The 21,501-nt window shown below is 44.7% G+C and overlaps 1 protein-coding gene across 5 annotated transcripts in view; it reads left to right on the top strand.

The window, feature by feature from the left end:
• The first annotated feature begins 229 nt into the window (after window positions 1-229).
• Window positions 230-21,501, top strand: part of CHD7 (chromodomain helicase DNA binding protein 7) — an 801,383-nt gene continuing 780,111 nt past the window's right edge. For all 5 annotated transcript variants that reach the window (XM_085605557.1, XM_085605559.1, XM_085605558.1 and 2 more), the window contains exon 1: window positions 230-719. The gene's annotated coding sequence lies outside the window, so the exon portion shown is untranslated. The remainder of the gene's footprint in view (window positions 720-21,501) is intronic.

The raw sequence follows: 21,501 nt of genomic DNA, 5'->3' as shown, positions 1-21,501 counted from the left end.
GGTGCGCACAACTCAGAGGATGTGAAACGTGCGAGGACAAGACAGGCCGAGCTTGTTTTCTTTCCCCGTCTCCTTCTCCACAGCCCCATCGACCCCTGCACTGGCGGGGAGAGAGGAGGGAGGGAGAAACAGCCTTCTTGAGGGAGGAAAAAACTTGTGCATGAATGAGTGTCCCCCTGCTCCCCTCCCCCAGCCGCCCGGATTCTTGCATAAATTATGCCAGTTGTCCGGGTGACGTCAGGGCGGAGGGAGGAAGGAGAGGCGGGTGGGGTGAGCAGAAGCCGAAGGGGTGAGACGCGCGGGCACGCGTGCCTGGCCTGGGTGTCCTCCACAACGTGTACGCGCGCGGCCCCAGGGGGAGCCCAGGCGTGCGAGAGCGCGCGCGCGGCCCTGAGCCAGAGCGCGAGAGAGCGGCGCGAGGGCTCTGCCTCTCTCTGGTGCCGGACGCGCTCGTGCTCGGGAACTATCGGATTAAACTTGGAGCGAGTGAGGTTACACAAAGGGGCCGGGCGGGCAGCAGGAACCGGCACCCGAACGCGCACACCGGCACCACAGCGCACAGAGGGTGGGGGAAGGAGCCCGGGACACGAGGGGCCGGAGCCCCGCGGCGAACAGCAACATGGAGCGCCGCGGAGGCGGCACGGGAGCCGCGACAGCAGGAAGTGAGCGCTCGGGCAGCAGCCGTCGCACCGAGCCACACACACACTGACCGGCGCCTGGTGAGTGCTGGGAGGCCTCACGAGGCACGGGTGGCAGGTGGGGGGATCCAATGAGGCCAGCTTGAGGGTGAGGGAGTTGTCAGGGGGCGCTGAGGCACACCTCGGGGTCAAGGGGTGTCAGGGGCACGAGCGGCGACAGAGCAGGCACTTCACGGGTGGCACCACCTGGAGCTGCCATTGCTTTTCTCTGTGACCCACTTGAGCCCTCGTGAATAATCCATCGGCTGTGTCTGCTCTCGGGTTACCTCCTGGAGGGAGGCGGACCCGGGGCGAGGGCTGCCGGTACACCTATACATCCGGTGGTACGGGACCCACGCGCTGCCCTTGTTGTTTTGTTAAATCCAAACAGTGGAAAGTTGTGCTCGAGGGCCGCGGACTGGGATGGGGACCCCAAGAGCCTGACGGGGGCTCCCCACGCGGTCTCTGTTGTTGTGGAACAAGTTGAGCAAAGTGTACGTCCTTGCGGTTGGAGGGTTGGGGGTGTTTCTGGAAGTTTAAAGGGACAGAGGCGGATGAACGAGGAACCCTGTTAAACATCGCTCGGCGTGGTTCTAGATTGGGGTGAGGGGTTAGTGTCAGGGACTGTCTTCTCGCCATCCATAGCTTGGCCGGGCCAACGACTGTACTTCCCGACATCGTTTTTCTATCGATTGGTCGCCCAGTCTTGAGGTGGTGGGGGGCCGTATTCCACAGTGGGAGGTCAGCGCACGTTCACCATTCAGGTGATTTCAGGCCATTAGTCACCCATCCTGACTTTGAGTGGGGGATGGGGTTGCTATCATACGTGCGTTGATTGATCTGTCCATCCCCAGCTCCTCCAGGTTAGGCACTAGTCGAGGGGCAGAAGGAGCTACGGGCAGCAGCGATCATATGAGCGGGATAATACCTTGAGGGGATCCCAAATGCTAATCGCCTCATGTGGGGCGCCCTGCTTCTTGAGCTGCTTCTCTCGACTCCCTCGCAAAGCAAGTATTTATAACAATGGACAAAGGCAGAAAGAAGCAGCATTTGGCTTCTTCCTTTTCCCAGCCGGACTCTTCCAAATATAAAGCACATATTTTCCTTCAGGGCTCCTTCCACTACGAGTTGATGGTCGTTATTTAAAGTGCCTGCCCAATGCGAGCACTTTCCGATTAGAAATAGGGCGATGTATTTACTTTTAAGTTAGTGAAACCCGTAAATGTGTGTTCGTAAAGCTGCAGTGCCTGCCTGGCCGCAGTATGTGTGCCTCAAGAAAAGGGGCTCCGCTCCGTTCAGCACGTCCCCGTTCTCCCAGACCTGCATCTCTCTGTTCATATATGTGTGAAAACGGAAGATAATAGCCACACAGAAAGCCAATGGAAAATTCGCATTCCGGTTGTCTTGCTGTGTCTGAGGAGGGTATGTGTTTCCTTGCACAACAGAAGCTCTCTAACCCGTAACCTAAAATGGCAGCTCTAATTTGACTGCGGCCCATTCATTGACGGTAATAACAGAGGGCCTGGGGCACGCTGCTCGGCTCCGCAGTGGAAAGAAACTTTCAGGCCGTCCGCTCTCTGTATGATTGACGGATTTTCGTGTGTTTTCATTGGTAACAGCCCCTCGTGCTCTGGTAACGTGGCAATGGGAGCCACAGCCGTTCTGACATCTAAGCACGTTCAGGGATAGATCGATGTTGACGTACGTTACTCAACTTGCGCTGCACATCCAGCTTCATGTTTTTTTCTTTCCCCCCTCAACGACCGGCGACACATTCAGCTTAAAAGCTTTCCTTTTTAGTTGCAGTAAAACAATGCATCTTGTCTGTATACTCGCGGCCATTGACATTGGTACTGACCGAACCTTGGTATAAAACTATCTTTTTGGGTTTACGTGATTGTGGCATGTCTGTTTAACTAGTGCGCATATGGATTACTGTAAACAAAAGGCTACATTGAATAGAAAAATCATTTAATTTGTCATGATTTGAAACCTACTGTACCTGCCCCTTTTATTATGTTGATATGTCAGTTGGATGTGTCCATTGATAACCTTTCTTGGCTGTTAAGGAAGACTGATTTTAGCTATAGTCCAGTTTGGATGTGACCAATCGGATCTGAATTATGCCTTTGTGTACTGGGTGAATTATATTCAGATCTGGGAAGCCCTGTTTGACTTAAATACCCCTTTTCACCAAAAACTAGCAATTTTGCATCTATTTTCAAAAGGTTGTTGATTAAGAACACAGCCATATATTTTATGTTGGTTTATCTACTGCACAATAACTAATTTCATATCACAATGGTTTCACATCCATCCATGTGATATAAAAACAGCATACAGTTTGAGCATCATTTTAGGGTTACTAGTTAAGGAAAATGTTCCTCTAAGCTGCTGATAGACACGTCCTGCCTTGTTTACAAAGGCAACAGGTTGCATAACAAAGGCTTTGTCGTTCGGGATAAACTACAGTGTGGTCTTCTAGTGTGACTTGCCATCTGTTTCGAATGTTTTCCCTTTAGCATGATATCAAGAGTGCATTGGGCTCTGTGCCTAATCCCAGTGGAATACGTTTGACAGGTCCCTCTCCAACTATCGGTAGATATGTGGTCTTTTGCATTCCACGTTATCTGAATTGGCATCCAGTTATTTTACTGGGCAATTGTGTTGAGGGTATCTCGAATGGAAGTACTCTTGGAACCATCGGTGCATGTTTATTTTCCATTCACCTTGTTGGTGTTGTTTTTCAGTGGCCCAAAAGTATCGAAGGAATAGCCCGAATGATGGTAGAGCATCGGGCAGTGGTTGTCACAGAGATTTGAAGTCTGTACTTTTGGTAGTTCACTGTATCTGTCGATGTTCTCCATGTATATTAAGTTCAGAAGCGTTTTCCATAATGATGGCCGGTTAGCTGCAAGTCTTGTCCCTCTGGCTGGGATTTGATAGTACCATTTTTTGTTATTCGGAAATATACAAGGTGTACAAAAGTTACTTCTATTTGTACCAGTTTAGTGAATGATCAGTAACGCCCTGCATACAGGTAGTCGTGGACATATGTTTCTGCAGAAAATAAACAAGGGCACCTTTAACTGAAATGTGCATTAGTTATTTTTATTTTTTCTTAGGAGGAAAATATCCTGGTGGAGTTGCCTATATTTCATGAATTTTGGGGTTGTTCCCGCTCCAAATAAACTCAGACAATCCACTTCATGAACCCTTTCTCTGTTGTAGATTTGAGCGGTCGTCGAAGCAAAACGTTACTAAATACCATCAGATTTAGGTTTGAGTGTTCTATTCCTGTCATGGTACCCTTCCATTGACGCTGGCAATTTTCCCTGGAGAAAAGTTGCATCGGTGCACAAATATCGTCTTGCTCTGTGGAGTTTGCATCAAGTAATTATGTCCGCTGATACTTTTTCATGTGCATTATACTTGGACCGAGGTTGACAAAAAAGGACAATAACCCATGTCATTTGCTTCTTAGAAATCTGGTGGTTGCAAAGGGGCGCGAGTATTCTTGTATGCCTTTGGGTCTGTATGTTCTTCTGCTGTTTGAAATCTTTGTGTTGAACCTTTTCGCAGCCGCACTGTTATTCGTTCATTTTTCTTCTGAACGAGGGTAAGCAGTGATAAGCAAAAGCAATGTTGGTCTTATTGAGAACTGTTTCCGTAGAGGTTATTAAATAAAAATGAAATGCAAGGTGAACTGAATAGACAGGTGGCAGTGGAATGGGAGAGTTTGCATCCTAGACCTAGGGACTTTTCAGCAGTGGTGGGCTCCTAAAAGACTTTGGTCTGCCTCGCCTCGCCTCCTTTCTTTCTTTTTTTTTCTCTCTTTCTCTCTCTGCATGAAGCACTGCCTACACCATCAGCAGTCTTTATACTGTTTTATAATACTTACTTATGGCATTAATATTGAGTGCTTTGCCTGTTTGACTAGAAGGGGTGAGAGACAGCTTTCGTCAAAATGATTTCGGTGCAACGACCCCCCCCCACATTTTTTTTTGTTTAAATCTCCAAATAAAAAGGCAAAACGAATAGCGCAGATAAAGCAAGCTGCAAGGGTTCCCATACATATTTGTGTGAGAAAGCAGGCGTTCGAGTTGCAGAAGTTTAGAACCCCCCCTAAAACAGTGTGAATGTATATATGTGTATAATATTCAGATGCATTGCATTAATACACAGAAAGGCGAAACTCCACCACCAAACACTGAACAGTAGTAACAAGTAATTATAACTAATGCAGCCATCGATGCAGTACTGTACAGAGTGTTGGCTTTTTTTTTTAAGTCACCGGTAGCAGTTTAGAGATTCTGCCCTGAATTTTGTGACACTACGTTGTTACTTCACGAAAACGAGTCCATCTGATAACGTTCTTTATTATGAAAGGGGTAGGAGATTCTTAAGATGGTGGTACTTGTTAGATATTCTACAGCTACGATTGTCCAAAACCGTTCATTAATTGATGGTTTTTCTGGCCCCTGATTTACCGTCCTTGTTTACCTTCGTTGACGGTCACGTTTTCAGTGCTGGTTTTTGTTTAAACACGACCACTTCACAAACGCGAGGGTTGGAAGTTTTAAGGTCTTTATTTTTTTGCCAAATGTGTCAACCTTTAGTGTTTTTTGCGCCTTGAGTAATTAATTGATATTAAACAGACACCTGCAACTCTGAAATATTTCCCTGTTCAGGCGCCGCCGATTTCACTAATTGGAAGTCTTGCTATGTACTGTACACGATACATAGTTATTTTTTATTTTCAATCTGTTTCCTCAGATGCTGTTAATGTGTTCGAAGTGCTTGTTTTAAAGGGGCATCCCTAATAAACAGTTGCATAGGGCGATGACTCTGGAACATAAGTTTGGCATCAGTGGTATTGGGCAGCCAGCTATGCTAAAGATGACCTTTTGTGACGACCTATCAGATCCATAAAATATTAAGCATGTGCGTGCAGCAACTTTAAGGTTAGTTATCCTACAATGATTGTCAATTTCCCATTTTTGTATGGGAAAGAATCTTTCGAAAAATCTAAAATAGTACTTTTTCCTATTAAAACCAGTCATGGAACAGGACTACTTGTTGTTGGTGGAAAAAAAGACCTGTGCAAAATGTTCTTCTTTAGGCTATAGTAATTAACACTCTTGTTCCTTTCATGCCCCACAACCCATGTTTTTTTCAAAGTGAAATGGGTGAAACAAATGAGTGTCAAATTAGGGTTACAATGTGTGTTTGAGGGCTGTGTCATGTTTTACTTTTTTGTGCATAATGTGTGTTCAGTGTTTTTAGAATTGTATTTCTTTAGTTTCTAATCATTGGTGGCAGTTGACTGGAGAATCCTGAGCAGTTGGCAGTTCTGTTGCTGGCTGGTGTTTCAGTGTGGAAGTAACACTGATTTATTTTTCAATTTTCCCATGGACTTTGTTACACGATTGGCTATTTAGTTCCTGAGACACCTACAAAAACGTGCACGAAGGTTGAGCCATTTTTTTTTTAGCTATGTATGCATCTTTAATGAGTGTAAGACGTTTATGAAACACCGCTTATGGGTATCAGCCTTTCATCTGGTCATCATGGTATGTGCTTTGATCTTTACTTTCTTATGGAATTAATCGATCACCGTTACCTGGATTATTCAACTCTGGGCACGAAATCAAGCTCTGCGTCCCAACATGCGAAGCTGTCCGCGTTCTGGATGGTTGTCGTTGGGAAGGTTTCCTTAGTACGACATTGAGCTCTGCTTCCGCATGCAGCTCTGTCTACGTCTGTTACGCCACTATGTGGGAGCTGATTGTGTGATGTGTTTACCTGGCGTTGCTCACACTGTATTACTCTACGTGCCACTATCTTTCATTGAGCATTATTTAAGTGTTGTGCATTACAGTTAATGGGAAAATGCTTCAAATGCACATATCCATTTTGGAAACTAGAGGTTCCTACATTGTTTCCAGGTTATAAAGGTACCAGTTACAGTAAGAATAAAATCTGCACAATTTACAAACTGTCGCCTTTTGAAGCTCAGTATTGGTGAACACATTCCTGCCATTCTTCTGATCCTCTTACTGGTGTTGTCCTCTTTTGTGAAGTGTGGCACAAGATACTAGTGTCACACTTGATGCTCATGTCTGGAGGATAGTGTATAGTTTTAGCGATGAAGCAAGAACAGTGAATTTGTCCCTTGAGGTGAAATTGGGACACAACTAGACCACTGTTTCCTTTTTGGTTTCTGTCCTCCCTTTCCAACTTACTACCTAGGCTGCCAAATCTCTTCATGGAGTTGCTCACTTGCTCCGCCTCAACCATTTTGTTCTCCTGGTGGTGAACCATGGGTGTATGAAATGGGCAGAATGGAAGCCATACCGTCTTAATTATCTGGAGACGATTGATTAGGATGATAAAATGTCAGCTTATCAAAACATTTTTTTGCAGTCAGTAGGCCCTGAAGGGCCAAAAGTCTATGAGCATATATCTTAAGATGTGAGAGGGGGGATACTAATCTGTTTAAGAAAGCTATTAGTGATTTCAATAGTTACTTTGTGCCCAATGTGTGTATTGGTATTGTATTTTTTTTTCCAAAAGATACGAGAAGAGTGAAACGATTGAGTAGATTGCTACTCTTAAGAAATGATCCCCAGATTGTAAGTTTGGCAATTTACAAGAATTTCATCAGAGATAAAGTTGTCATGCTAAAATATTGTGGGTAAGCGGGGATTTGAAACTCCAAAATCCTTGCCATTGTGTGAGAGGCCAAATGATCTTCAGAAGTGCGATAGCAATTAAAAGTGCAGTGAAGGAAAATTGTGGGGATAATAAAGGGGAAGGCTAGTAAATATATAAAAACGATTACATTCCAGAGTAGTATTTCTGAAAAATAAAGTACCAAATCAAGAGAGAACCTCAAATGCTATTTTTGTGATAGCAAATCACATTTAGCATATACCCAGACACGTCCAGCTTTAAAACAACTGTTCTTTTTGTACTTTAATTGGGCATTATTCTAAAGTATGCAGGAAGAAAATAAAGCAATTTGCATGCACTGAAGATGGCAGTTCAAATAAGGATGAGGCGAACAATTCGATAAGCAGTATTACTGATAGCAAAAAGTATTTTGTAACATATGTAAGTGGACAGGATACTAAAAGAAAGAAACCATTGTGTGCTGTGTATATATAGGAGGAGTCAATGTTAGCCTGTATGCTAATTCTGAATCTCCATATACTATTGTTAAGGAAGAGGTTTGTCATAACTTGTTCAAAAACAAGTCGGATGAGAGGCTAAACGAACCTAATGTTGTTCCTGAAAGTTTCAAGGGAGAAATTAGAGTTGCTGGGGTATAGGACATTGATTTTCAGATTCAAGAACCGTAGACATGTTATACATCAATAACAAGGGCCCCTCGGTGCTCTCTCGTTTGGCTCGACCAGGGAAACTTGCATATGGTATTGAACCCAAATTATCCTGTTAACATTTTGGTTATGGATAAGAGTGAATGTACAGTTAACATTATTGTTAAAAATTCTTCAGTTGACTTTCAACACAATTGTTTTGAAGGATGGAAAAATATCAAGTACTCGCAAAGTAAGGAATATTCCTATTCGTTTGAGGGAGGAAGTTGAGAAACAACTGGAGAAATTTATTAATGCTGACATAATAGAAATCTCAGTCTTCTGAGTGGATTCCTCCTGTGGTGGTTGCACAACATAGCAATGGTAAGATAAGGCTATGTATAGACATGCGCCATTTGAGAGACAACATTGTGCTTGACGAATTTCCTCTTTCAAAATATTTCAGAAATGTTCGCTTTAGTGAAGGGTGCTAAATAGATTTTGACATTTGATCTTTCACTAGCTTACCACCACATTTCATGCTTAAAGGAAGCAAACAGTACACCGCTTTTATCACCCCTAGTGGAATGCTATCAGCAAAAGAGGATGTCGTTCGAATTGGCATCTGCCACAGTTTTTCAAAGGTTGATATATCAATTGTTTGATAAAATGAAAAAATGACAAGTTTTCAAGATGACATCTTAATTTTTGGAAAGGGTAAGAAGGAACATGACATGTCGCAAAAGGTATTGAACATTCTGGAGAACAAGGTGCTAAAAGTTGAATAGGCGTAGGAAGTGCTAAAACTATTTTATTAGCATAGTGCTATAGCCAGCCCACACAGGGGTGATTGGTCGGGACTAGCCGCTTCGGAGGACCTTGGCATACAAGAGGTGGGCGACTTATATAGGGAGGGGGTGCTCTTGCCCTTCCAGGAACTGCAGTACTCTTATGGGCTCCCACGGGGAGATTATTTACTTCACGCTGCTCTCATAACGGGCCTCCAGAAGCACTGGAATGCGGGGCTCTCGGAACCACCAGTCGCCGCGGGCTGCCAATATGTGGTTATGGCCGCGGGTACGTTCGGGGCTATTACCTGCCTATATCGACGGCTATCGACGGAGCGCTTGCTGCCCCATGTCATGTTGAAAGATAAATGGGAAGCTGACCTTGGGAAGCCCATCCCCGAGTCGACATGGCCAGCGTTGGTGCGGCGGGCCTGGAATGGTACGCGTAATGCCCGGTCTCAGCTGGTACAGTTTTTTACACTGCACAGGGCATACCTGACGCCAGTTAAGATATTGCAATATTTTGGGGGCACACGTTCTCAGTGCCCGCGGTGTGGGGGAGATGGGGCTGATTTTCGCCATATGTTTTGGTCTTGCGCGGCGCTGGGTAGTTACTGGGAAGACGTCACGGAATGCCTGAACCAAGTGACGGATCGCAACATCGATTTTGAGATGGGGGCCTGCCTGTTGCTTTGGTTCCCCCACAACCGCTGCACGTAGGTTACTAGCAAGTTCTGTGACTTAGGGTTGATCATGGCCAAGAGGGAGCTAACCATGCATTGGAAGTCAAGGGTGGGGCCTAGCTTTCTGAGGTGGAGGACGGCGTTCGCGAAATGGGCAAGCGCGGAGGGCACACGTCGCCTGCAATTAGCGCATAGGAGGAACGACGAAAATGCGTTAGTGAAGGCCCGTGCATGGGAGTCACTAGTTGTTGAACTTAAGGGGCTGATGTCTGAAAACATAGGAGAGGGGGGCATACCTGACCGACATGAGGATGCGATAAGCGGGGAGTAGGAGGGGGGTCACTGTGGTAGGTGGACACATTCAACGCGGCTGAACCCAGGGGAACGCCCAAGCTGACAGAGACAGGATTGAATACCCCTATATGCATCATAGTAATAGGGAGGGTCACATCAGTGGGAGGATAGGATGACAGGGGCACACTGACATGGGTTGCAGGAGGGAGTGGGAGGGGGGGCCCCAGCGGGAAGGGTAACTTCTCCAATGCATAACGGGTTGCAATGTCGTATGTAATATTCTCTGGTGAGTTGCTGGTGCTTTTGTGGGAATTGGATTGGTATGTTGGTAAGAAAACAATAAAAAAATGTTTAAACAAAAAAAAAAAATAGTATTATAGCCAGGGCTATTGGAATTATGCAGTTGTGCGGCCACTTCGATTTCTGTATAATTATATATTTGCCGCATAATCTGCAGATTAAAAAACATTTTTTTGTTCATATCTCAAATGGATCAAAATGTACTAAAAATGCAGCGACATATGTTGCAGCGCAGTAGAAGGTCCTTTCTAAAGCTTGACTGGATTCTGTTGCTTATTGCTATATTTGGGTATTCAACTTGTACTAATAAGGCGCCGACAGTGCTACCAAGTTTTAAAAATGAAATACTATTACAAAATGTGCCGCATTAGGCTGCATAATTTGCCTTCTCATGCCACACAATTTACTCAACCCTGCCGCATAATTTGTCTCTCTCCTGCCGCATAATTAGAGTGATCCTGGCTATATCTAATGCCCCAGCTTTGAATAGTTTTGATTCTAGGTTGTTGAACATTGTGACAACGGATGCCAGTAACAAGGGCTTAGGTAGTGTCTTAAAGCAGAAGAGCAGGGATGGGAAGGAAGTCGCCATAGCATTTGCCTCACATGCCTTGACCATAGTTGAAGAGAAGTACTATGTTAATTGAGAGAGAGACTTTAGCTTGTTTGTGGGCATTGGAACATTTTACATCGTTCATTTTGGGTAAACAGTGTGCACTACATACAGACCACAAACCTTTGGTGAAGATGATAAACATTGAGGGTAAGGATAAGGCTTTGACAAAGATTGCTAGAATTTCCATGAGGTCGCACGACTTCATCCTTTGTGTAGAATATGCTGCAGGAAGGAAGAATGTGACTGCAGACTTTATATCTAGAATGCCCTTAGACATTCTAGAAACCGTGGAGAATGATTGGGAATGCTTTTATATTGCTTTTAATGCATGATCAAGGTATGCCTGCTATAAATGAAAAAGAATGGGAAGCAGAGTATGTGAAAGATTAGATTTTGCATCAGACTATCAACTATGTGTTATATGGTTGGCTGAATCAGTGTGCCCTGGGCCCCACCATGAAACACGTGAAGCTAGAAATAGGTTGATAGTGAATGGGATTTGACTAAAAAGAGGGGGATATGGTGGCACCCCCAGATACCTTTTGAAATGACCAGTATGTGCCATAAAGGACATTATGATATTTTTAAGACTAAACAAGATGTTAGGAAATGGTATTGGTGGCCAGGAATGGATGTGAGTTTAGAAAGTTAAGTATGGAACTATACGGTTTGTGCCAATGCTGATAAATCCTTGGCTACCTTGAGATCCAATAATGTGTGAACTGGTCTCCTAAGAAACCATGGTATACTGTAGTAATTGACATTTTGGGTCCTGTAAGAGCCCAGTCCGAATATATCATTGCACTCAGATTTGTTTCTTTTCTCCAAAATGGCCTGTTGTCAAAGTAGTTAATACAATTGAAACGTATTCTGTTTTTAAACTTCATAAACCATGTTTGAAAATGAGGAGTTACCTGCATGTGTCTTAAATGATAACTGGGTACAATTACTTCTAGTGAAGCTAAGACTTATTTTTCCAGAGTATGGATTGAACACCATACTACATCTCTCTATAATCTCAGTGGAAACGGCATGATTGAGAAATTTAATAGGGTGCTCAAGGGTGCCATTCAACTTGCTAATAGCATTAATGAGGATTGGTAATGACGAGTGCAAAAACGGTGTGGACTTGCAGGACTTGAGTCAATAGTTTGATATGGGTTACCTCTTATGAAGTTATGCGTGGCTGGCGTGCCAGAACTAAGAGCGATGCTGATGGTTGGTGACCTCAATGAATAATACATTGGGTACGAGGTAAAAATAAGGTATATTGATGCTCATGTCTATTTAAGGAACAATATGATGATTGACTAGGCTCTGCAACAGCGAATGTGGATGTGGTTAAAATTAAAGAAACCGTGGAAAGTACATATAGGGGAAAGTCCATATTCTGCACCTGTGAAGATTATCTAAATTCTTTTGTTACGCTGTTCATTCAGCTAAGTGATAAGGTGTGGAATTTGAAAAGAATAGGAATCTTAAAAGGTGAAACTAATGTGCTTAAGAGGGGGAAGTACTAGTAGCAAGAATGTGGACTGGGATTAATCAGATAAGATTGAGCTGCAGTTACATAACGGATGAATTGAATGCTGAATTTATGGAGGATTCAGGTAGGGATGCTCGAGATAGTGAAGGTTCATCTTGTGTGTTAAGAGCAAGACATTAAAGAGGTTGATAACAGTAAAAGACTGAGACGTAAACCAAATTGGCTATATATATATATATATATATATATATATAATTTTTTCTTTTTACCTACTGGCGGTCGCCAGTAGGTAGTTATAGTTAGGACCTTGTTTCTATTCAAAAAGCATTTTTTTTCTTTTCCCAATAACTTTGGTGCCGGTTGACGCATCATCGCAAAATTTTCAAAACTAGTGGGGTGCTCCGGTCAGATCCTGTCTTGAAAGTTTCTGGGTGATTCGGCAAGCGGGGGCCGAGAAAAAAGGGGGGTCCCAAAATGTGTTTTCTCCATGTTAATTTCCATAGGAAACTTTAGACTCGGCTACAGCTGAACGGAATTACACCAAATTTGGCAAAAAAGTTGCACTTGGTTCAGAAAGAGACCTTTTTTTAAATGGTGTAAATCCGTTCAGTAGTTGCTGAGAGAACCCAAAAATAAGTTTCGATATTTAGAGGCACGGAGGATCCGCGGACCCTCCCGACCACGAGCTTTATTCTAATTGACTGTCAACACTCCAAACTAGATAGTGTTGGCAGCCGTCTTGTGCCTCGGTAATCGAGGCACAAGAAAACAGGGAAACTGGCGCAAAAAACAAGAGGGGCAGGGTAGCATTTTTTTGTAATCAGCAAGATGTCAGTGATGTCTCTGACCATGTCATGAGTGATGCAATATGTGACATCATCAGCAGTGCATTGCGTGGGCGCGAGTTGTAGTTAGCTGAACTAACTATAACAGGTTTTGTACGAGTGAAATGTCCAACTAACTATAACTTTCCCTAAAACATATGTTTTTTTTTCTGTGAATTTCTAAGGTGTTTTTTTAAATGCTAATTTCTAACTATAACGTGCCTGAAACCAGTTTTTTCAGTGAAAATATAAATTGTGTGTGTGTGTGAATATATATATATAGATTGGATGGTTATGTTAAATTTTATATCCCAGCCACACCTAGTCTGGCGGGCAGGGCAAAGGGGGGCCTTGCACTTCTGGTTTCACTGAACCTGAAAGGATCCGCAAAACAGTTAGAATCTGGTTTCCCAACACTGTTTAGTCGTAGAACTAGCGGTTGCAAATTCCCCATCTTTGCTTCTTATCAATTTTTATAATTCCTCAGACAGTGTCAGTCTAAATCAGCATCTAGAATCTCTGGTGGAGGTTCTGGACAAATTCAGAGCGTCACATAATAGTCCTGAGGTCATCCTGATGGGTGACTTTAATATCCATCCCTGCAGTCTTGGTTGCATTATGGATGATGATGAGGGATTTCCCTACTCATCACCCACACAATTAACAAGGTGAGGCTTTGGAGAGCCTACTGGCTTCCTCAAACCTCTCCGAACCCGGTCGCTGCATGAAAGGACAGATCTTGTACTTTTAAAGGAACTGATTCAGGATCAGTCATCGATTAAATTTTTGTTTCTTCCTTGATTTCGTCTTTGGTTTTAAATTACAGGGTAGAGGACTCCGTCTTTAGTGACCACAATCCCGTGATAGCAGAGGTTGTTTCGGGAGGGTCTCTGGCTTTCAAAGATGTAAGAAATTTGGGAACCAAAGTCTTTGTAATAAAAGACCAAGGTAGGAGACTGAAATGGGCTCAAGTGACTCCGATCACTTTTTTACAAGAGGTTTTGTCTAAGGTTGAACTGGAGGTGGGCATATGTTTAGACCATGCTAACGCCAACTCAAGGATAGTTGAGGCCTTTAGCTCCATTTGCCTACAAATAAATGTTGCCCTCCTGGTTAATATCAATTCAGGTGGCCAAATAGGCAAAAAATGGTTTGATACTAACTGTACTAAGGCTCACTCTGCTCTTTTAAAGGCGTTAAAGGAAAAACCGAGAAATAGACCATTGATCGCATCTCTGAGGAAACAATATAAACTAGCCATTAAAGCTCGTAAAAACGAGATCCAGGAAGATGCTTGGAATAATTTACTGTCACCGGAAACTTTGCGGGATAGCTCCAAATTTTGGGGAGTTATTAATCATTCTTTTTTTTCCGGTAGTGAGAACCAGGCTATGGAATGTAGTATTCCTGACGAGCAGTGGTTAGCTCATTTTGAAAAAAATTATAGTTGCTACCTCTTAATCAGATCGGTCTAGTTTCAGTTTTCAGGGAGGAGGATGTTGAAAAAGCTATTCTCGAGACATCCAAAAACAAGGCTCCGGGTCCAGACGGTGTCCCTGCAGACTTATACAAGTCCGCCCCTAAACTCTGGGCCAAAATATTGACAAATGTCTTTAATGCCGCTAGAGCTAAGAATATCCCTGAGTCTTGGGCAAAGTCCATCATTATCCCAATTTTTAAAAAAGGTCAGAGGGATGATCCGGCCTGCTATAGGCCTATTTCCCTAACTGACTCTGCTGTTAAAATCTTAGGCAGAGTCATCTTGGGCAGGCTGACCACTTGGCTTGAGGGTAGTGGCATATTATCAAATGCTCAATATGGCTTTAGGGCTAATAGGAGCACGCTGGACCAATGTTTAAACCTTCATTTACTTATTTGTAAATATACCATCGCAAAGGAGGGGTCCCTGTATATGGCCTTTATGGACCTCTCCTCAGCTTTTGACCTGGTTAACAGGTCAAAACTGTGGAGAATCCTTCTGGATATGGGGGTTGATCCCACCCCCCCCCCCCCCCCCCCGGTTGGTTTCTTGGCGGACCTTCATTGCGGCTTGTTAGCCTCAGTGAGAGTTACCCAAGGGGGAAGGTGCACCAGCTGCTTTAAGTCAGAGAGGGGTGTTAGGCAGGGGTGCATATTGGCACCCCTCCTTTTTACACTATATATAAATGCCCTGGACTCAGCCCTGGCCAACGCAGTGGAGGATGTACCGCGTGCAGGAGATACTAAGATCCCAGTTCTCCTATACGCCGACGACGCCATGCTTTTGGCACGTTCAGGGGTAGCTCTTGATAGACTTTTGGTGATTTTATGACTTCATTAGACCTGAAAATTAATATCCAAAAGTCTCAGGTCATGATCATTGGTCAGGCCAGTAGGAAAAAGAAATCTAAATCTTTTTTTTGCCTAGGCCATGAGGTTAAAAGGGTCCCCATTTTCACTTACCTAGGGGTTATTTTTGATGAGAAAGGTACATGGGGACCACAACATAAACAAAAAGGCAATTCTGTGGCAAGATCGGCAGCAGCAATACTTGGATTTGCCAAACGGTTGGGAGCTCGCCCTTTGGAGGCTATTTTGAAAGTTTATAAAGCCAAATCTTTGGCCATAGCCACCTATGGTTCTGCCATCTGGGGTTATTCTAATACCGATACCATACAGAGGGTGGAGAATGGGTTTTTAAGATCCTTGTTGTCTGTCCCTCAGTCCACACCCACCTTTACGATACACTCCGAGTTGGGTGTGGGGTTTGTTGCAGACCAAATCAAGGTGGCTCCTGTTATTTGCTGGTTAAAAACCTGGCTTAACCAGGAAATCTTTTTAACCCATTTGATCCTCAAGGATTGCTTAACCTTGGATAGAGCCCACAGAATCCCCTGGCTGGCATATGTTAAAAAGATGTTGGCAATAGTGGGCAGACCAGAGCTATTTAATTCCCCTGATTGTATTAACAAGAAGGATGTCATGGGGATTAAGACCGCACCAGTGACACGATTAATGGCTGAGAGGGAGGACCTGGAACTAAAAAAGCCATTAGTTAGAAGGAACTATGCGCTAATAACTGTTCCTGCTCTGGAACCCTATCTGGCCTTTGTAACCAGTCCATTTCATAGGTTTCTCCTAATCAAATTTCGTTTTAATCTGATACATTTTGTGCTTGGCTTTTATCCCACATGGGTTACTCCTGAAAATGCAACCCCATGTGATTGTGATAATTTTTCCACTCAGGACACACTACATTTCATTATGTTTTTTGACCACTATGCACAGATTAGGAAAAAATATTTGTTACCTTTTCTTAAAAGGGCTGGTTTCTCACAAGTTCGGCCAGCGCTTCTGTTCTTGCAACTCTTACCTAACACTACTATTGCTTTTTACGTAGCAAATTTCTTAGTTGTGTCTGTTCGCATTAACAAGAAGCGTGTCAGCGCACGGCCTAGTCTTATATGATTGACCTGGTGTGAAGGATGGTGGTCTCTTTCTTTGGAGTTTCTTATCCCTGTTAGACTTTTTATATTGAAATCATACTATTGTATCTTATTTATTTTTGTAACTCAGAACTGAACTTATGAAATATGTTCATTTCATTCCTTTTAAATTTTGATAATGTTATTTATAATTATTTTTGTAACTGATGAACTTTTGTCCTGTATTTTATGTGATTATCTGTTTGTTATGCCTTTTTTTGATTTTTATTAATCGAATAAAAGAAATTGACTGACTGATATATATTGAGGTGTGTGCTCTTAAATGTTGGTTTGGGACCAAACCTTTTTTTGTTTGTTTTGTTTTTGTTGTGTCCATTCTTGCACCCTGTATGTATTTTCAATTTTTTGCAGTTGACTGGAGGGTCCTGAGCAGTGCTGTAGCTGGCTGGTGTTTCAGTGATGGAATAAAGCTGATTTATTTGACGGTTTTGCTTTGGGCCTTATGTTACAGGCTGGGGGGAATGTGACACCACTGCAGTGAAAATGTTTTAGGTTCTTAAAAGATGTTTGTTTAGACAGATGTCACTAGGCCTGAACAACAATTGACAATTAAACTGCATCAGAATTCTAAGCCGTTCTTCAAAAGTGTGTAAAATCTGATAACTCCCAAGCTTCTACGGGTTAGTTTTGCTTTTGACGACGTCCTGGAAAGGCCTGGTGGGTGAAGTGTGCAGACCCACTTCGGTTTCTATTGTTCGAGGTCCTGCTTGTTGCTGCAGTGATCACTTGTTAATAGGTTCTGTGTTTGGAGACGTCTTCAGCTAGTATGTTGCATGTGTATTGATAGGAGACTTTGTAATTAACAGACATGTAAGCGCCTTATTCAGTGATTGTACTTTTAATAACTGACTGACCATGTTAATATTGTGAGAAGAATTGAAAGAAACCTAATTTTTCTGAGTAGTTGGTAACATTACACTTCACACACTACTTTTTTGACGAGGCAAACTAAATAGCAGGATATATTATTTATTTGGCTATGTGTAGTATGTATGCTCTGCATATTTTTCCAATTTTCACATTTTGAGTAATTTGTTGTCTTTTTTGACCACTTTATAATTTGAGTTACTGCTACAGTATACACCATGTAAACTACATTTTTTGCTTCTGTTAGACATGGGATTAGTTGTCTAAGCATATCAGAACATCGTATATCTAGATACTCATTTGCTTGTATATAAACATAGTTTCTAGAGGGCTTTTCTCTGCCCACTAGCTCTCACCCTTCAGGAACCCACCCACTGTAGGAGCTGTTAGGTGGAATTTATCTTTCTCTGTTAAAGGCCAGGCTAGCTTGGTCTCCAGTAAAGGCGGATTGTTTTTGTTCTAATCTCTAAATCTGGGGTAAGTAATTCTCTGAGAAATCAGGGTTATGTATTATTGGTGACACTGGTGAGTGAAGAATTGTAGAGCCTTCTTTACGTGTTTGTTGCCAATATTCTAGCAATATGAAAAATGCGGCCGAAGCGAGTCCTTCCCTGGATTAGCCCTTTGTGTTAACCCTAATATGTAGTTCAGAGGGACAGGGGAGAGATGCTGCTAAAATTTGGCCCAGCCTATGCTTCCCATGTAATGGTTTCAATCCAGGACAGGGCAAACGCTCGCTATATGTAAGCCTTGATGCTGGGAAATCCCAGCCCATCTACCGAGGTTCTCTGAATTAGTATGGCCATTGATACTTTGAGAAGGGGTGGGGGGGGGGGAGGGGAGTCTTTCCATTCAAAGGTCGTTATTTCTTCTCAATTTTGTCTGTGGCCAGCTAAGGAAACCTAAGTGGTAGAATTTGTATAGCACACAGGCCAAACAACTCTTTTATATATTTTATCCTGCTAAACCAGTAGATTTCGAGTTTGCCCCAGTGGTAAACGCCCATATATAAGACCTGCAACAGTAGAGGGGATATTACTCCGATAGGTATGCGCCATATTGTGTGGTAAATTAATTCCTAGGTATCTAATGGGTATCTGTGTCAAAGTGAAGCCATTGTTCCCTCGGGGCTTGCTGGCTACTTATCGATTAACTACAATTGCCATTCTACATAATATCATGTAATAGTTATTTAAGGACTATCAACTGGTTAGCTCTCTCTGCTACTTCCACATGGGTAACCACTAGTCTGTTATCTCTGGCATGACTATCCTGTACCAGTCTAGACTGTTGCTGGCCAGACTTTTTGCAAGCGTGCGACTTGTTATCGAAATAAATATTTTCACATCTGTATTTGAGGGTAATGGCTGTATGAGGGGTCTTTCTCAGGTTTTACCAATAAAGTGAGTTCTGATTCCAACATTGTCTGTGAAGCTTCTTCGTCCCTAATTTTCTGAATATGGTTCCTAGTTCTCTTTTTTTTTTTTTTTTTTTTTTAAAAACCTTTATTCGCATAAATCAGATACACAGCTATTCAGCCGACATCCCGGAGGTTCGGCAGCCAAAACAATCAACACGTGAGGTCCCCCATAGCTCTAATGCAGGAGAATGATAAAGGTCTCATTTTTGAAAACTACCTACAATAAACACAACAAGCAAGGCAGTATACACCACAAAGTCGTGCCAGTTTCCAGCGGAGGCGTGGCCCCATTTCCAACATCAAATCAAAGCCACCGATCGGGAGGATGAGGGAGAGCAGAGGCACTAACATTCTAACGGAGGTGCATCAGAAAAACCCAAGTCGGAAGTGAGGCTAGGGGGAAAGTTGCTCCTCTGGCGGTTCAGTGGCAGGAGGCAGACATATGCCTCCCCTATATTGGTTCCAACTTCCCCATACCTTATGCCATTTCTTAGGCCTCCCCCGTGCACTATACACCGTTTTCTCCCGAAACATGCACCAGTCCATGTTGTCCTTCCATGCATCCAGGGTGGGCGGGCTATGGGATCCCCACAGTCGTGCTATATCTCGCTTAGCCACCATATTGCCTAGGGTCACCCATTGAGTCTGCGCTGCGTCATAATCCGTAGGACCCCACACATTCAAAAGACAGCGCCGCGCCTCTGGGTGTAGTACTATACCCGCGACCTCCTGCATCACCACGTGAATCAGCTTCCAGAAGTCCGCAATCACACCACACTCCCATATGATATGTAGAAAGGTGCCCACCATCCCGCAGCCCCTCTTGCATAACCTACCTCGGAAAAGCCCATATGAACCAGCCGGGGCCCAGTGACGTAGACTCTGTGCAGTATCTTAAGCTGGACCAGCCGTAGTCTGGCGGGGATCGCGACCTCCTTAGGAGAGGAGACGGCGTATTGCCAATCTTCATCGTCCAGCTCAAGGCCGTCCCTAGTCCACTGATCCCGAACCCCCATGAGGAGGTCGGTCCGGACATTCACAAGCTTTTTGTAAATTAGGGAGATTGTGCTCTCCGGCATATGGCCGTCCAGGATCCGGTCCTCCAAGGAAGAGGACTCAAACACCCTCTCCCCCTCAACGAGCACCGACCGCAGCGCATGGCGCACCTGCGCATACCGGAAATATTCCGTGCCCTCCAGCGCATATTCCGTCCGTAGTTCGTCAAACGACTTAATCCGCCCCTTGGCCAGCAGGTCGCCCACCCTGGAGATGCCAATCAGATCCCATTTCTCGAATCCCTTAGAGTGCCAAAGTTTCCCCAGCATATCTGAGTCATACAACGGAGTGGCGAGGGTGAGCCTATCTCTCCAGCCCAACGAGTTCGTGACTGTCTTCCACACATTCACTGCCACCCCGGTCGGCCCCGTGAGGGACCCATCCGGGGGCCTCGAGTAAAGTGCTCTATAGTAGCCACCCCCACACAGCAACCACCGGTCCATAGCAAAGCCGGGGCTAAGCGCCGGGCCGTAGACTCCATGGTTGATCGCACTCAGCTGGGAGGCCCAATAGTATCGTCTGATGTCGGGAAGCGCGATACCCCCATCGTACCAAGGAAGGGTTAGTTTTGCTATCGCTATACGCGGACGGCCGTCCCACAGCAGCGAGCGCTGGAGACTCTCGACCTCCCGAAAGTAGCTGGCCGGAACCAGCTCCTGGGTGTTCTGCAGGACATAGAGAAAACGGGGAAGAGACATCATTTTGAATAGCACCGCTCGGCCAAGGAGGGAAAGCGGCAGCCGCCGCCAGCCCGCTACATCACGCCGCAAGCGCGCCAGCGGAGGGACCAGGTTCCTCTCATACCGTACCGCTGGGTCGGTGGAGATATAAATCCCAAGATACGTGAAACCCTCCCGGGCGATCTGGATCGGGCAATTCCGTGGGGGAACCGGGACGTCTCCACACAAGGCATACAGATATGACTTCCCCCAGTTAATGGTTAGTCCCGAATTCCTCCCGAAGGAAGTCAAAATGTCGCAGATAACTATGAGGGACTTCCGGGGTGAAGCGAGATAAAGCAGGATATCATCGGCATAGAGGGAGATGCGGTCCTCGTGGTCAGGTGACCAGCGAAGCCCCCTCACCTCCGGGTGCCATCGTATCCAGGCCGCCAGCGGCTCGAGAGCAAGAGCAAACAGCAGCGGCGACAGAGGACAGCCCTGCCTGGTACCTCTCCCCAGCCCGAAAGGCGGGACGCCCTACCGTTGACCGCGACTTGAGCGAGAGGCTCTTCATATAGTAGTCTCACCCAGCCCATAAATCCGGGTCCAAAGCCGAATTTCGCAAGCGCAGCCCACAGGTATTCCCACTCTACCGTATCGAAAGCCATCGTTGCGTCGAGCGCTGCCACAATGGCCGGCTCCCGCATCGTCCCCACCCTTGCAATCACTCCGTGGATGCGCCTAAGGTTCAACGCGGTGTTATGATGCGGGATGAATCCGGATTGGTCAGGGTGGATCAGATCACCGATCACCCTGACCAAACGGTTAGCGAGGATTTTAGCGAGGATCTTCGGCTCGGCATTAAGGAGCGAGATCGGCCTATATGAGCTGCACCTGTTCCTGGGCTTACCATCTTTATGTATGACCACGATTGTTGCCAGGCGCTGGTCGCGTGGGAGGCATCCCGTCTCCCGCGCCTCCGCGAACATCGCTCGCAAATGCGGAGCGATCTTATCTGGCC

This window comes from Triturus cristatus, chromosome 5_1, assembly GCF_964204655.1.
Source record: "Triturus cristatus chromosome 5_1, aTriCri1.1, whole genome shotgun sequence".
Taxonomy (NCBI): domain Eukaryota; kingdom Metazoa; phylum Chordata; class Amphibia; order Caudata; family Salamandridae; genus Triturus; species Triturus cristatus.
Note: the sequence above shows the minus strand (reverse complement) of the source record. Positions and strands in the feature narration are given on the sequence as shown.